The sequence below is a fragment of the Schistocerca nitens genome, chromosome 1 (genome assembly GCF_023898315.1).
Source record: "Schistocerca nitens isolate TAMUIC-IGC-003100 chromosome 1, iqSchNite1.1, whole genome shotgun sequence".
NCBI classification, from domain to species: domain Eukaryota; kingdom Metazoa; phylum Arthropoda; class Insecta; order Orthoptera; family Acrididae; genus Schistocerca; species Schistocerca nitens.
The window spans coordinates 938,360,354-938,375,447 of NC_064614.1; the positions used below are offsets into that span (position 1 = coordinate 938,360,354).

The 15,094-nt window shown below is 44.8% G+C and overlaps 1 protein-coding gene across 1 annotated transcript in view; it reads left to right on the plus strand.

The window, feature by feature from the left end:
• LOC126194010 (uncharacterized) overlaps positions 1-15,094 on the plus strand; it is a 595,904-nt gene that overhangs the window by 136,647 nt on the left and 444,163 nt on the right. The window lies entirely within an intron of this gene.

A 15,094-nucleotide genomic window follows, 5' to 3' on the forward strand; every position in this document is an offset into this window, starting at 1 on the left:
CATGAGTGCCTTTTCAAAGCAATTTACTTTACAGTTAACGGCCAAGCCGCTTTACTTAAAACCGGCTTTGATAAAACATTTGATAACAAATCAGAATTCTCCAAGTAAAGAAATTAAAAACTTTACTTTATCGTTAATAGCCAAGCCATTTTACTTAAAACAAACTTTGATAAAGCATTTAATAACAAAATTAAAACTTTCCAAGTAATGAAACAACAACACCAATTGCATACAATTTCGCTACCGAACATGTAGGTAGCCACTTATTTATATTTTGACACAACAAGATATTAAATTACAAGGGCCCGCTAACAGGGAGGCAGAACTAGCATTTTTAAAGAATGCCATGTAGATTAAAACAATCGAAGTAAAGATACACTCATTCACCTTTTACAATAACTAACAATTTTAAAGCCACGTAATTTAAAAAAAAAATGAAAGGCAAACTTAACCTTTTTAAACAGTGGCCAAAAACAATCAGAGTAAAATACAACCATCTAACATTTTAAAATAACTAACAACTTTAATACCATGTCCTGGGATAGAAATAATTAACCGACCGGGTGTAAGGGCGGCCACAATTGTCTCCCGAAGGATGCTCAGGCTAGAAGCGGACTAACAGACCCACAACGCCTCACATTCAGCAATCATATCGACCTCACGCGAGGCCAGGGGAGGAGGAACCATAATCCCTGCCCAAAAATACACTTCCTCCCAGGCAGTACTAATAAGGAGTCAAAATATCACCGTCTATAATTACACCGGCGACAGGGACAGGAAATCCGAACGCAAGAGGCCACAAGGCAGAAAAAATGTAGTCTAAAACAATAATCCCTACCCAAAAATACGCTTTCTATCGGGCAGTACTAATAAGAAGCGGAAAAGATCACTGTCTATAAATACACCGGCGACAGGGACAGGAAATCCGAACACAGGAGGCCACATGGCAGAAAAGACGCTGGTTGCACAAACCAAAATTCTTCAATTAACATCTAAACCTTTAACCAATTTAACTTGCAGTTTATCAGAGAAACAGCAGGTGAACTCCGATGCATAGGTTCCTCACACCCGACCGTGTCCACGTCGCCAGCGTACCCAACTGGGCACAGTCACGCAGCCACGCGCTCTGTCACCGGAGCCCTCGTCTTCTCTGCACCCACGGCGGCGAAATACCACTCCTCAGGTTAGGCGAGTTACTAGTTCACCATTCCCGCCTCCAGACGGAAAATTTAAAGACATCCGTTGCCGCTCCCACCAAGTAGTGACTCGGAACCACAGCCGTGGTCCCCGGGTGTTCACAGCAAGAGCTTACAGCCTTGTCCCGTCAACTCGTCCCACACGCCTCACACCGCCAGGATAGACCTTTGTTGACTATACCGGCTAGACCATAGGTTGACGGAACCTTACGTGGCCGCCACACGTTTTACAATGAGGTGACAAAGTCATGCGATAGGGATATGCACATATACAGGTAGCAGGGCAGCCCTTAGATTCGTGCGATTTATCGTGTACCCAAAATTAATCGAATATCTTTTAGTACCCATGTGGATGACCTCGCACTTTTCTTTGTTTAGTGCCAATTGCCACTTTTCGCACCATACAGAAATTCTCTCTAGATCATTTTGTAAGTGGAATTGATCGTCTGATGATTTTACTAGTCTGCTGCCATAGCTCATTAACGCCCAATTTCGCGGCTGCAACCGCTGTTATTCATTGCACCGCGAAAGCAGCGCGCGACCCCGCGACCCCTTGACCTTCGGTGGAACTGCCGCCGCTCCCACGACGGGCTCTCCGTCACCCGCAGACGAGACCTGAGCGGCTGCGGGTCGAAGCGGCCTGCAAAGTCCTCTCCGGAACCTAACCTCGAGAATTCTGACTCCCACCTAGGATGTCAGGCCGCGAGGAATTGCCATTTCGTCTTGCGTCTCTTCAACGTATCACTTCCGAGACTGTTTCCGCAGCTGTGAATTTCCCAATCCAGACTTTGCGGACACGTTTCACGGTTTTATTTGAACGCTAGGGCTGACCAAATTCTCAATTCATTGCGCCGGTCCAGTAAAGTAGAACTGACTAGAAAACTTAGTTATAGAGAAGACAATTGTGTAACGTTCAGTACTCATGGCACGGAGCTCAAAATGGTTCAAATAGCTCTGAGCACTATGGGAGTTAACAGCTGTGGTCATCAGTCCCCTAGAACTTAGAACAACAAAGGTCAGTCAGTGTTATAAATAGTTCCAGAGACAGTTCAGTTTTCCCCTCCCTTTTTATTTATACACCATGGCACTGAACAGTGGCAATTGTTGACTTTAATTTCAGTTGAAACTCCTCTCCGATTCGTATTTCCACGCAGTGTAAACCTCGGAGGTCATAAAGCGAAATTTCCACACAGCTGTCGCAATTGTTAACGTTTGTCTCTTAATACACAGCGGTGTTTGCGTGAACGTAATTTCTGCTCGTTCCCGACCGTTCACTGCAACACTCGTTAATGCAGCGGTTATGCACATGTTAAAGGTCAGCACGTGCTCACAAACAATGTCCGCTTTCATTTTTTTATTTTAGCTTTAGATACCGGCCGTGATTACTCAGACAATGGCGCCGCGGATTCTAGCCCGTTTGTGCACCGCGTAATATTGTGTACACACATCCCATACACTTGAGCCAAGGCCAGGGTCTGTAACAGGTATATAGACTGCATGGGTGTACGACGGAACACAAATGAGATGGAAAGTATTTTTAACTACGACTGGCGCCTGCAACAAGGAATTCCAGGTACTCGTTCTTTCGTAATATCATCTCTCTCCCTCCCTCCCTCCCTCCTCTCCCTCTCTCGTAGCATTATGATCTGCCTTTCTTTTTTCTTTAATTTCTTTGGCTTCCCTTTCGATTATAAGTGGAATACTGTAAGCAGCAACAAGACGTAAGCCTAAAAAACGGCTACCATCAATTGACCGTCGGGAGCGAATCCTCCAAAATTCTGGTCTCTTATGGCCTCGATGTAAATAGTACGTGAAACCTTCATGTTTACTGCTCGCGCTAGTAACACTGAAAAAAGTTCTCGCTTTCCCAACCACATCAAGTTAATAAAATTATACAACTTTCAGCCAAGCACTCCTTCACCATTGTCAAGGAGCGGGAGAAGAAAGTTGCTTTTTTGCCGCTCTGTCACTCCGTGTCGGGCAAGATAAGCCGCCTGTTGAAACGACACAAGATCAAATGGACCTTAAGGCCTCCGATAGTAATCCGTCAATTACTGAGACCAGCTAAAGACGCAGCAGGTGTCAGAACACTTTGAGTCTATAACATATCTTCCGAGTGTAGTCAGTCTTTCGTCGGACAAGCAGTGCGCACTGTGGAACAAGGCAGGGAGGAGCATGACAACAGGTTTTATCGCCTACGTCACCCCGAGGAATCTGCTGTAGCTGAGCGACATCTGATAAAATCGGACGTAACACCCGTCGTGGATCGTACTAACAGTTTCCAAGACTGTGTAATTGAATAAGCCATTGTAATAAAAATCACCGGTAACACCCGAATTAGAGACGGTGGCCTGCAGCTCAGTACGACATGGGACCCAGCGATTTTGCGGCTGAAGCGGGTACATCGAGGAAAAAAAAAAAAAAAAAACAGTTCAACGCATATCCTTATATGGCGATGCCGCAAGCACCAGTGAGGTCACAGGCGACAGCTAGTGTTTTAAGGGGCGTACCTGCAGTCCATTGGCAGGCATATCTCTTGACAGTGGGCAAGGAGTACTTGGGCGAAAGCTCGTATAATTTTAATCACTTGACACAGTTGGAAACCACACAACTTTTTCTTAATGTTTGCTATTTCACCGACTTCCCTATAGCGTGAAAGGTACTGACCGTTTCACACCCTTTTAACTTTGCCGTATCCCGCTCCATTCCATAGAATCCATATTTAGGTTCTCCGTAGTCTAAATCGGTTAAGGGAAATGCGGGGATGGTTTCTTTGTTGACGGCCCGCAGCTCGTGGTCTCGCAGTCGCGTTGTCGCTTCCCGAGCACGATGTCCCGGGTTCGATTCCCGTCGAGGTTAGGAATTTTCACCTGCCTCGAGATGACTGGGTGTTTGTATTGTCTTCATCATTTCATCATCATTCATGAAAGTGGCGAGACTGGTGTGAGCAAAGGTTGGGACTTTGTACGGGCGCTGATAACCGCGCAATTGAGCGCCCCACAAACCAATCATCATTATCATCATCATCATCATTTGGTAACGTAGACAGTGAGTTTCCTGCGTCAAAGGCAAACGCTCGTCATGGCTGTAGGAATTGCGCGGCCATGTGCATAGTGTGGACTGAAAACAGTCGAACTGCTAACTGAATAGCTTAGTGACAGCAATTTGGTCGTGGTTTTCTTCCCCCTAAAACCCCGTAGGTGATCCGTCTGTTCCGGTCACGGAGGGAATTGTTGCCAACCTTTCTATGATCTTCTAATGTCTTGCCATTCGGTCTATGAGCTAGAGCTGCTGTTGCTCTTTTTGGTAGCCTTCCTTCTTCTAATCTCCTCAGGTACAAGTGCAGTCTCTCTTTATTCTCTGTTCTGTTTTATAAATATTCGGTTCTCTCCGTACTTTCCGTACTTTATCATTTTTAACTCTGTCGAGTCTCGTGCTGTCTTTCATGTACGTCGGGAATTTCATTCCTGATCCTATTTCTTACTAAGATATTTAGCATTCGCTGACAATGTCTGTGAGTCGTACTGTAAAGCTGGCGCAGCCATTACATTTTGAAATTTTACTATCGTTTCTTTCCGCATTGTTCCAGCTAATTTTTTTGCTTGTTCGCCATATATCTGATACTTATCCATTTTGTGATCGACATCAATATTAATGTCGTGAATTACATAACAGCCAATGTGCTGGATGTTAGACCATTGCTCAGTGCATCTACAGTATTATCTAGAGATTCTCTCATTCTGGCTGGACATTTGTCTCTAAAAACTAAGGTCTTGGCCTTTTGTGAAGGTTCACATGTTATTTCTCGTGGCTTTGAGGTCTGAAAAGTTCTTCTGTATGCACCGAAGTCCAAACTGCATCATTTTTTCGAGTGGGTAGTAACTTCAGACACGTACGACAATCTGCATCAGTAATCATAAACACACGATTATTAGCCGCAGTTTTACCATTTTTATTCCAAAAACATTGACGTTCAAAACGTCTTTCATCGGCATTCGCCAATTCGTGCCAACAAGATTCAGCTTAGGGTTGATGTTAACCCCAAGAAGCGACTGCAGTTCCGTGCCACTTTGAAGCTGAACAAGACTGATAATTTTTGTGAAAGCCAAGATCACTTTATTTTAAGACCCTTATTCCAATTAGTAGTTTCGACAGAATTGTGCTCTCATGTTCAGATACTTTACCCAACACCCGGCGTGACATATTTCTATATAACTTACACATGTTATTGGGGCGATCTCTGTTTATTTTTTGTGAAAGTAAAGATCGTTTGAATTTAAGACCTTTAGTCCAGCTACAAGTTTTAACAGAATCTTAAAATGAAGCGACCTTGGCTTTCACAAAAAAATATAAATAAATAAACAGAGAACGTCACAACAAAATGTGTAACCGCTACGCCAGTTAAAGTATCTGAACATGACAGCACGATTCTGTAGAAACTAGTAATTGGGATAAAGGTCTCACAATCAAGCGCTCTTGGAATTCCCAAAAAATAAACAGAGATCGCCCCAACAAGACGTGTAAGTTATAAGACCGATTACGATGAAAAATTTTCACGTTGCTTCCCTTTCACTGACGAGACGGCGTTTCGTATTTATTAATGTATAAATCGTAGCCAAAATCTTGTGCGAACTTCCTGCAGAAGTTAAACTTTCTCGTATCAGTAGTAGTAGCAGCACAGTAAGAGTTCATCGAATCTCTTGTCTCCCCTGGCGTTCTCCGAAATTCGCGCTTGATGTTTCCTTGGTTTTAATGGACGACACCGTGGAGCGGTCAAAAGCTGTTATAATGAATGCATATTCACAGACAACCAGTTTTGGTCAAGAGACCACCTCAAAGTCACATCAAGTTTAAGAAAGGTTCTTTGCCGTCAAATCCTTTTTTGTAGTAGAATCATCTGTCACATAAACGACTTTACCCAAACTGTACGCTTAGTCCTATTATGGACTGTCGATGTTTGCATATGGTGACTGGTGGAAATAAAGAGCGTATCTTAAATTCTCTTTACCTACGTTGAGAACTTGTAGTGGAAGCCAAGACAGTTAAGTTTAGCGTAGGAACTCAGGTCTGGAAACGTACCGTTTTCCCGCTACAAGTAAAATACTACAAGCAAAAAGCCGGTTCAGAACGAAATAGACAGTCTATAAACAATGAAGCTGCCCAGCATTGTCTACAGAAGTAGTATTTCGACGTTACTTTTGGCTGACTAGCTAAGGTACTGACAAGGGAACCTCCCCATCGCAGCCCCCTCAGAATTAGTAATAAGTTGGTACAGTGGATAGGCCTTGAAAAACTGAACACAGATCAATCGAGAAAACAGGAAGAAGTTGTGTGGAACTATGAAAAAATAAGCAAAATATACAAACTGAGTAGTCCATGTGTAAGATAGGCAACATCCATGTGGGTGTAAACCCATGAGCGCCGTGGTCCCTTGGTTAGTGTGTGCAGCTGCGGAACGATAGGTCCTTGGTTCAAGTCTTCCCTCGGGAGAAAATTTTAATTTTTTATTTTCAGACAATTATCAAAGTTCGGGCACTCACATATAATCAACTTTGCTCTCCAAAACTCCAGGACATGTTCAGATTTGCTTGGACATATGCAGGATTTGACGGTCTACACACGGAAAAATTTGAAAACGTTAAAAACATGTTTTGACAGAGCACAGACAAAACTGTGCGACTGTGAAACTGTTGCATTCATTTGTTGCAGTTTATGTGACAAACTCTTATGTTTTCACACTTTTTTGGGAGTGATTATCACATCCACAAGAAAACCTAAATTGGGCAAGGTAGAAGAATCTTTTTACCCATTCACCAAGTGTACAAGTTAGGTGGGTCGACAACATATTCCTGTCATGTGCCGAACTTGCCGTCACCAGCGTCGTATAGAATATATCAGACGTGTTTTCCTGTGGAGCAATCGGTTGACCTATGACCTTGCGATCAAATGTTTTCGGTTCTCATTGGAGAAGCACGTCCTTTCGGCTACTAATCGCACGGTTTTGCGGTCCGATCGCAAAACACAGGCACTAAATTTATTACAGTGAACAGAGACGTCAATGAACGAACGGACAGATCATATCTTTGCGAAAATAAAGAAAGTAAACTTTTCACTCTAGGGAAGATTTGAACCAAGAACCTCTCGTTCCGCAGTTGCTCACGCTAACCACAGGACCACGGCGCTCCTGAACTCGAACTCTCCTAGATGTTGCCTATCTTGCACATGGACTACTCAGTTTGTATATTTTGCTTAGTTTCTTCATAGTTCCACACAACTTCTTCCTGTCTTCTCGATTGATGTGTGTTCAGTTTTTCAAGGCCTATCCACTGTGCCAACTTATAACTAAATCTGAGGGGGGTGCGATGGGGAGGTTCCCTTGTGAGTCTCGCCAATTGAACTGAATTTTTCTGACCGCCGTTGCTGGTGGCCGTCGCACTCTTTTTTTTCCGCCTTAAAAATGCTTTCTCCCCAGGAAACTGTCCCCTCTTAAAGCAATAACTCTTCCAGAAACTGCGAAATTTCAAATCCCATTGTGGTAGTTATGTTTTACGGCAGCCAGTAGAACTCTCGCCCGTCCATTGTGCGCTGTCGCTAACCCGCACGCCAATAAGAAACACGAAGTCGCTCCAGTTACAACACAGCTCAGGCAGCCACCTGAGGCATCATTGTCTGCGAAATATCCCTTTTTACTATCTGGTCTTCGGTCTTTGGATCCCCAATTCGTACAGACTATTGCAACATTCAAATCGTAGATTGAGTGTTTCTTTGCGGTTGTGTGAAGAGTAGACGAGTGGTAATGTGACCAGTCATCTGACTCTCCTGTATCAACCTCTTCATTTCATACGAGGGCAGTTCAATAAGTAATGCAACACATTTTTTTTCTCGGCCAATTTTGGTTGAAAAAACCGGAAATTTCTTGTGGAATATTTTCAAACATTCCCGCTTCGTCTCGTATAGTTTCATTGACTTCCGACAGGTGGCAGCCCTGTACGGAGCTGTTAAAATGGCGTCTGTAACGGATGTGCGTTGCAAACAACGGGCAGTGATCGAGTTTCTTTTGGCGGAAAACCAGGGCATCTCAGATATTCATAGGCGCTTGCAGAATGTCTACGGTGATCTGGCAGTGGACAAAAGCACGGTGAGTCGTTGGGCAAAGCGTGTGTCATCATCGCCGCAAGGTCAAGCAAGACTGATCTCCCGCGTGCGGGCCGGCCGTGCACAGCTGTGACTCCTGCAGTGGCGGAGCGTGCGAACACACTCGTTCGAGATGATTGACGGATCACCATCAAACAACTCAGTGCTCAACTTGACATCTCTGTTGGTAGTGCTGTCACAATTGTTCACCAGTTGGGATATTCAAAGGTTTGTTCCCGCTGGGTCCCTCGTTGTCTAACCAAACACCATAAAGAGCAAAGGAGAACCATCTGTGCGGAATTGCTTGCTCCTCATGTGGCTGAGGGTGACAATTTCTTGTCAAAGATTGTTACAGGCGATGAAACATGGGTTCATCACTTCGAACCTGAAACAAAACGGCAATCAATGGAGTGGCGCCACACCCACTCCCCTACCAAGAAAAAGTTTAAAGCCATACCCTCAGCCGGTAAAGTCATGGTTACAGTCTTCTGGGACGCTGAAGGGGTTATTCTGTTCGATGTCCTTCCCCATGGTCAAACGATCAACTCTGAAGTGTATTGTGCTACTCTTCAGAAATTGAAGAAACGACTTCAGCGTGTTCGTAGGCACAAAAATCAGAACGAACTTCTCCTTCTTCATGACAACGCAAGACCTCACACAAGTCTTCGCACCCGAGAGGAGCTCACAAAACTTCTGTGGACTGTTCTTCCTCATGCACCCTACAGCCCCGATCTCGCACCGTCGGATTTCCATATGTTTGGCCCAATGAAGGACGCAATCTGTGGGACGCACTACGCGGATGATGAAGTAGTTTTGATGCAGTACGACGTTGGCTCCGACATCGACCAGTGGAATGGTACCGTGCAGGCATACAGGCCCTCATTTCAAGGTGGCGTAAGGCCGTAGCATTGAATGGAGGTTACGTTGAAAAATAGTGTTGTGTAGCTAAAAGATTGGGGAATAACCTGGTGTATTTCAATGCTGCATAAAACAACCCCTGTTTCAGAAAAAAAATGTGTTGCATTACTTATTGAACTGCCCTCGTAGTAGCACTTACACGCAACGTCCTCAATTATTATGGTATTCAGTCCGAAAAGGCATCGAAACGCTCTACGGTACCAACCGGCCGCCATGTTATTCTCAACCGATAGGCGTCACTAGATGCGGATATGGAGGAGAATGTGTCAGCACATGTGTCCCTGCTGTTGCCTGCTTTCTGGAGCGGAGACGCTACTTCTCAGTCAAGCAGCTGCTCAATTGGCCTCACAAGGGCTGAGTGCACCCCACTTGCAGACAGCGCTCGGCAGACCCTGGCGGTCACCCAATCAAGTATTAGCCAAGCCTGACCGCGCTTAACTTCGGTGCTCTGACGGGAACCAGTGTTACCACTGCGGCAAGCCCGTTGGCGTCTTCAGTCATCTGTTGGCAGTATTCCAATCTATGTCTTCTCTACCATGTTCGCTTCTGCAGCTCCCTACGGTGCCATGGAAGTTATTCCCTGATACCTTAACACATGTCCCGTCAAGCATTCCATTGCTCTTGTCGGTGTTTTCCACATATTCTTCCATTCCCGATCCCGTGGAGAGAACCTTCTACACTATCAGTTCACACAATTTTCAGCATCCTTCTAAATTAGTATTAGGTCTACAACTTTGCTTCCGCCGTTTTGCAATAGACGGCAGTAGCGGCAAGTGGGATTCAGGTGGTTGGTCATTGGTGTAATAGAACAAGCTTAGGCATCTGTGAACATAATGCCATAAAAATATCTGTCGCTTTGTGACTGCATCGTAAGGTTATTCTCGATTAAGTACGTCAACTTACGTACCCATTTCTCGCCATTTGCGGGACGCTTTAATTTTCTGCTTTAACATGAAGAAATCTGCGGCTGTGGCTCTTAAAATGTTGGGTAAGACCAGTGGTGAGGGAACTACGAGGTGCATTCAAGTTCTAAGGCCTCCGATTTTTTTTCTAATTAACTACTCACCCGAAATCGATGAAACTGGTGTTACTTCTCGACGTAATCGCCCTGCAGACGTACACATTTTTCACAACGCTGACGCCATGATTCCATGGCAGTGGCGAATGCTTCTTTAGGAGTCTTTTTTGACCACTGGTAAATCGCTGAGGCAATAGCAGCACGGCTGGTGAATGTGCGGCCACGGAGAGTGTCTTTCATTGTTGGAAAAAGCCAAAAGTCACTAGGAGCCAGGTCAGGTGAGTAGGGAGCATGAGGAATCACTTCAAAGTTGTTATCACGAAGAAACTGTTGCGTAACGTTAGCTCGATGTGCAGGTGCGTTGTCTTGGTGAAACAGCACACGCGCAGCCATTCCCGGACGTTTTTGTTCCAGTGCAGGAAGGAATTTGTTCTACAAAACATTTTCGTAGGATGCACCTGTTACCGTAGTGCCCTGTGGAACGCAATGGGTAAGGATTACGCCCTCGCTGTCCCAGAACATGGACACCATCATTTTTTCAGCACTGGCGGTTACCCGAAATTTTTTTGGTGGCGGTGAATCTGTGTGCTTCCATTGAGCTGACTGGCGCTTTGTTTCTGGATTGAAAAATGGCATCCACGTCTCATCCATTGTCACAACCGACGAAAAGAAAGTCCCATTCGTGCTGTCGTTGCGCGTCAACATTGCTTGTCAACATGCCACACGGGCAGCCGTGTGGTCGTCCGTCAGCATTCGTGGCACCCACCTGGATGACACTTTTCGCATTTTTCAGGTCGTCATGCAGGATTGTGTGCACAGAACCCACAGAAATGCCAACTCTGGAGACAATCTGTTCAACAGTCATTCGGCGATCCCCCAAAACAATTCTCTCCACTTTCTCGATCATGTCGTCAGACCGGCTTGTGCGAGCCCGAGGTTGTTTCGGTTTGTTGTCACACGATGTTCTGCCTTCATTAAACTGTCACACCCACAAACGCACTTTCGACACATCCATAACTCCATCGCCCGCATCTCGTGGTCGTGCGGTAGCGTTCTCGCTTCCCACGCCCGGGTTCCCGGGTTCGATTCCCGGCGGGGTCAGGGATTTTCTCTGCCTCGTGATGGCTGGGTGTTGTGTGCTGTCCTTAGGTTAGTTAGGTTTAAGTAGTTCTAAGTTCTAGGGGACTGATGACCATAGATGTTAAGTCCCATAGTGCTCAGAGCCATTTGAACCATAACTCCATCACCACATGTCTCCTTCAACTGTCGATGAATTTCAATTGGTTTCACACCACGCAAATTCAGAAAACGAATGATTGCACGCTGTTCAAGTAAGGAAAACGTCGCCATTTTAAGTATTTAAAACAGTTCTCATTCTCGCCGCTGGCGGTAAAATTCCATCTGCCGTACGGTGCTGCCATCTCTGGGACTTATTGACAATGAACGCGGCCTCATTTTAAAACAATGCGCATGTTTCTATCTCTTTCCAGTCCGGAGAAAAAAATCGGAGGCCTCAGAACTTGAATGCACCTCGTATTAGTGGAAGAACGTACAGAGAATGTTTCCAATCCCTTAAGAACGGTGATTTTGATGTCGAAGACCGGCATGGCGGTGGAAGACAGAACGTTTTCTTAGCTACTGAAATAGACGAAGACAGTCACAGGACATCAGACATCATTATCGAAAGCACTTGATGCGTTCGAGCCCAGCAGTGAAACAGAAACGGCCACAACACAGTGACAGACACGTAAAGGTAATTTTGCAGCAGTCAGTGCTCAACCCCATGTCACAAAACCCGTCAAAACATACATGGAAACGTTGAAATGAGAAGTCCTATCCCTCCCGCCGTATTCGCCATACATTCCTCTCTCTGACTAGAATCTTTTTAGATCAGTGGCATACAGTCTGGCTCACCAGCAGTTCCGATCATATCAACAAGTGCAAAATTGAATTGATTCATGGATCCCCACAAAAGACGCCCAGTTCTTCCGTCACGGGATTCGTATGCTATCCGAAAAGATGGGAGAATGTAGTGGCCAGCGATGAGCAATACTACGAATCATAATTTTTTGTAAGGTTTTCACAATAAATCTGCGAAGTTCGAGAAAAAAACGGTGGAAGCAAAGTTGTAGACCTAGTACATAAACTTTAATTATCTGTTTTTCCGTTATCCCACATTCCATGATTCACTTCACATACCAACTTAGAAATATTAAGGCTTATGTTTAATGTTGGTGGATTTCTTTTAGCGAGGTACCCTTTTCGCCCGTGCTACTTTGCTTCTTGAAGCCTCCCATGCTTCATCCGACATGACTTATTTTGTTTCCGAGGTTGCAGAACTCCTTGGCTTCGTCTACAACTTGGTCCCTGATCTCGATGTTAAGGTTACTGGTGTCTGAATTATTCCTCATTACTTTCGTATTTCTGTGGTCTACACTCAGTGCACATTCAGAGCTCTACATGCTTTTCATTCCATTCGGCAGGAGATGTAATTGTTCCACATTTTCACTGGGAATAACAACGTCTTCAGCGAATTTTAATTCCACTAGTGAAACTCGGTTTTATGTACCGGGTGATCAAAAAGTCAGTATAAATTTGAAAACTGAATAAATCACGGAATAATGTAGATAGAGAGGTACAAAATAACTCACATGCTTGGAATGACATGGGGTTTTATTAGAAACAAAAAAATACAAAACTTCAAAAAATGTCCGGCAGATGGCGCTTCATCTGATCAGAATAGCAATAATTAGCATAACAAAGTAAGACAAAGCAAAGATGATGTTCTTTATAGGAAATGCTCAATATGTCCACCATCATTCCTCAACAATAGCTGTAGTCGAGGAATAATGTTGTGAACAGCACTGTAAAGCATGTCCGGAGTTACGGTGTGGCATTGGCGTTGGATGTTGTCTTTCAGCATCCGTAGAGATGTCGGTCGATCACGATACACTTGCGACTTCAGGTAACCCCAAAGCCAGTAATCGCACGGACTGAGGTCTGGGGACTTGGGAGGCCAAGCATGACGAAAGTGACGGCTGAGCACACGATCATCACCAAACGAAGCGCGCAAGAGATCTTTCACGCGTCTAGCAATATGGGGTGTTTACGTGATTCCAAACATGTGTGTCAATTTGTACCTCTCTATCTACATTATTCTGTGGTTTATTAAATTTTCAAATTTATACTGACTTTTTGATCACCCTTTACATCACCACTTCTTTGCTGTACGGGTCTGACAGTAGGGCAGATAAATTCCCTGTCTGTCTTACGCCTTTCGTAATACGAGCTCTTCTTACGTGGCTTTCACTCTCTCTGGGTTCTTATGCGTGTTACATATTACCCATCATTCCCTATAGCTTACAGTTACGAAGGACGTTGAATAAGTATTGAAAGACATTTTTTCTCTCGGCCAATTTCGGTGGAAAAAATAAGAATTTGTTGTGGGACATCGTGAATATTCCCGCTTCAACCCCTACAGTTTCATGAAGTTCCGATAAGTAGTGGTGCTATATCTAACCTTCGAAGATGCGTTTGTTACTAAGGTACGTTCCAAGCACAGAGTTGTCATTGAGTTTGGTTTGGCAGAAAACCGGAGCATCGCACACATTCATAGGCGCTTGCAGAATGTCTGCGGAGACCTAGCAGTGAACAAAAGCACGGTGAGTCGTTAGCCGAGGCGTCTGTCACATTTGCACAAGGTCGCGCAAACCTGTGCGACGTCCTGCTTGCCGGCTGGCCGCACACAGCTGTGACTCCTGCAATGTTCGATCCTGCAGACACTCTTATTGCAAACGGACTTCTCCTTCTCCGGGATAACGCTAGGCCTGACACAAGTCTGCGCACCGAGAGGAGCTCACAAAACTTCATTGGACTGTTCTTCGTCATCCACCCTACAGCCCGGATCTCTCACCTTCTTCTTCCCACCTGTTTGGCCCAGTGAACGATGCTCTCCACGGGAAGCAGTACGTGGAAGATGGGGAGGTTATCGAAGCAGCAAGGCGAAGGCTCCGACGTCGATCAGTAGACTGGTACAGTGCGGCCATAGAGGCGGATGCATTGAACGGAGATTATGTTGGAAATAGGGCTTTGTAGAAAAAAAAGAGTTGGAAATAACGTGGTGCATAGAAATCCTGAATAAAACCAGCCTGCTTTCAGAAAAAAAGTATTGCTTTACATACTGTACACCTCTGAGAATTTCAAATATACTGCACGATTTTACGTTGTCTACCGCTTTTTCTAGGAGGACAAATCGTGCGGTTGTCTCTTGATTTTTCTCAAGCGCAACAGCAAAACTTCGTTGAGTACAGGGTGATTCAAAAAGAATACCACAACTTTAGGAATTTAAAACTCTGCAACGACAAAAGGAAGAGCTAAGCACTATCTGTCGGCGAATTAAGGGAGCTATAAAGTTTCATTTAGTTGTACATTTGTTCGCTTGAGGCGCTGTTGACTAGGCGTCAGCGTCAGTTGATGCTAAGATGGCGACCGCTCAACAGAAAGCTTTTTGTGTTATTGAGTACGGCAGAAGTGAATCGACGGCAGTTGTTCAGCGTGCATTTAGAATGAAGTATGGTGTTAAACCTCCTGATAGGTGGTGTATTAAACGTTGGTATAAACAGTTTACAGAGAATGGATGTTTGTGCAAAGGGAAAAGTTCTGGGCGGCCGAGAACGAGTGATGAAAATGTAGCACGCATCCAGCAAGCATTTGTTCGCAGCCCAGGAAAATCGACTCGCACAGCTAGCAGAGAGCTGCAAATTCCACAATCAACTGTATGGAGAGTCCTACGAAAAAGGTTAGTTATGAAACCTGAACGTCAACTACC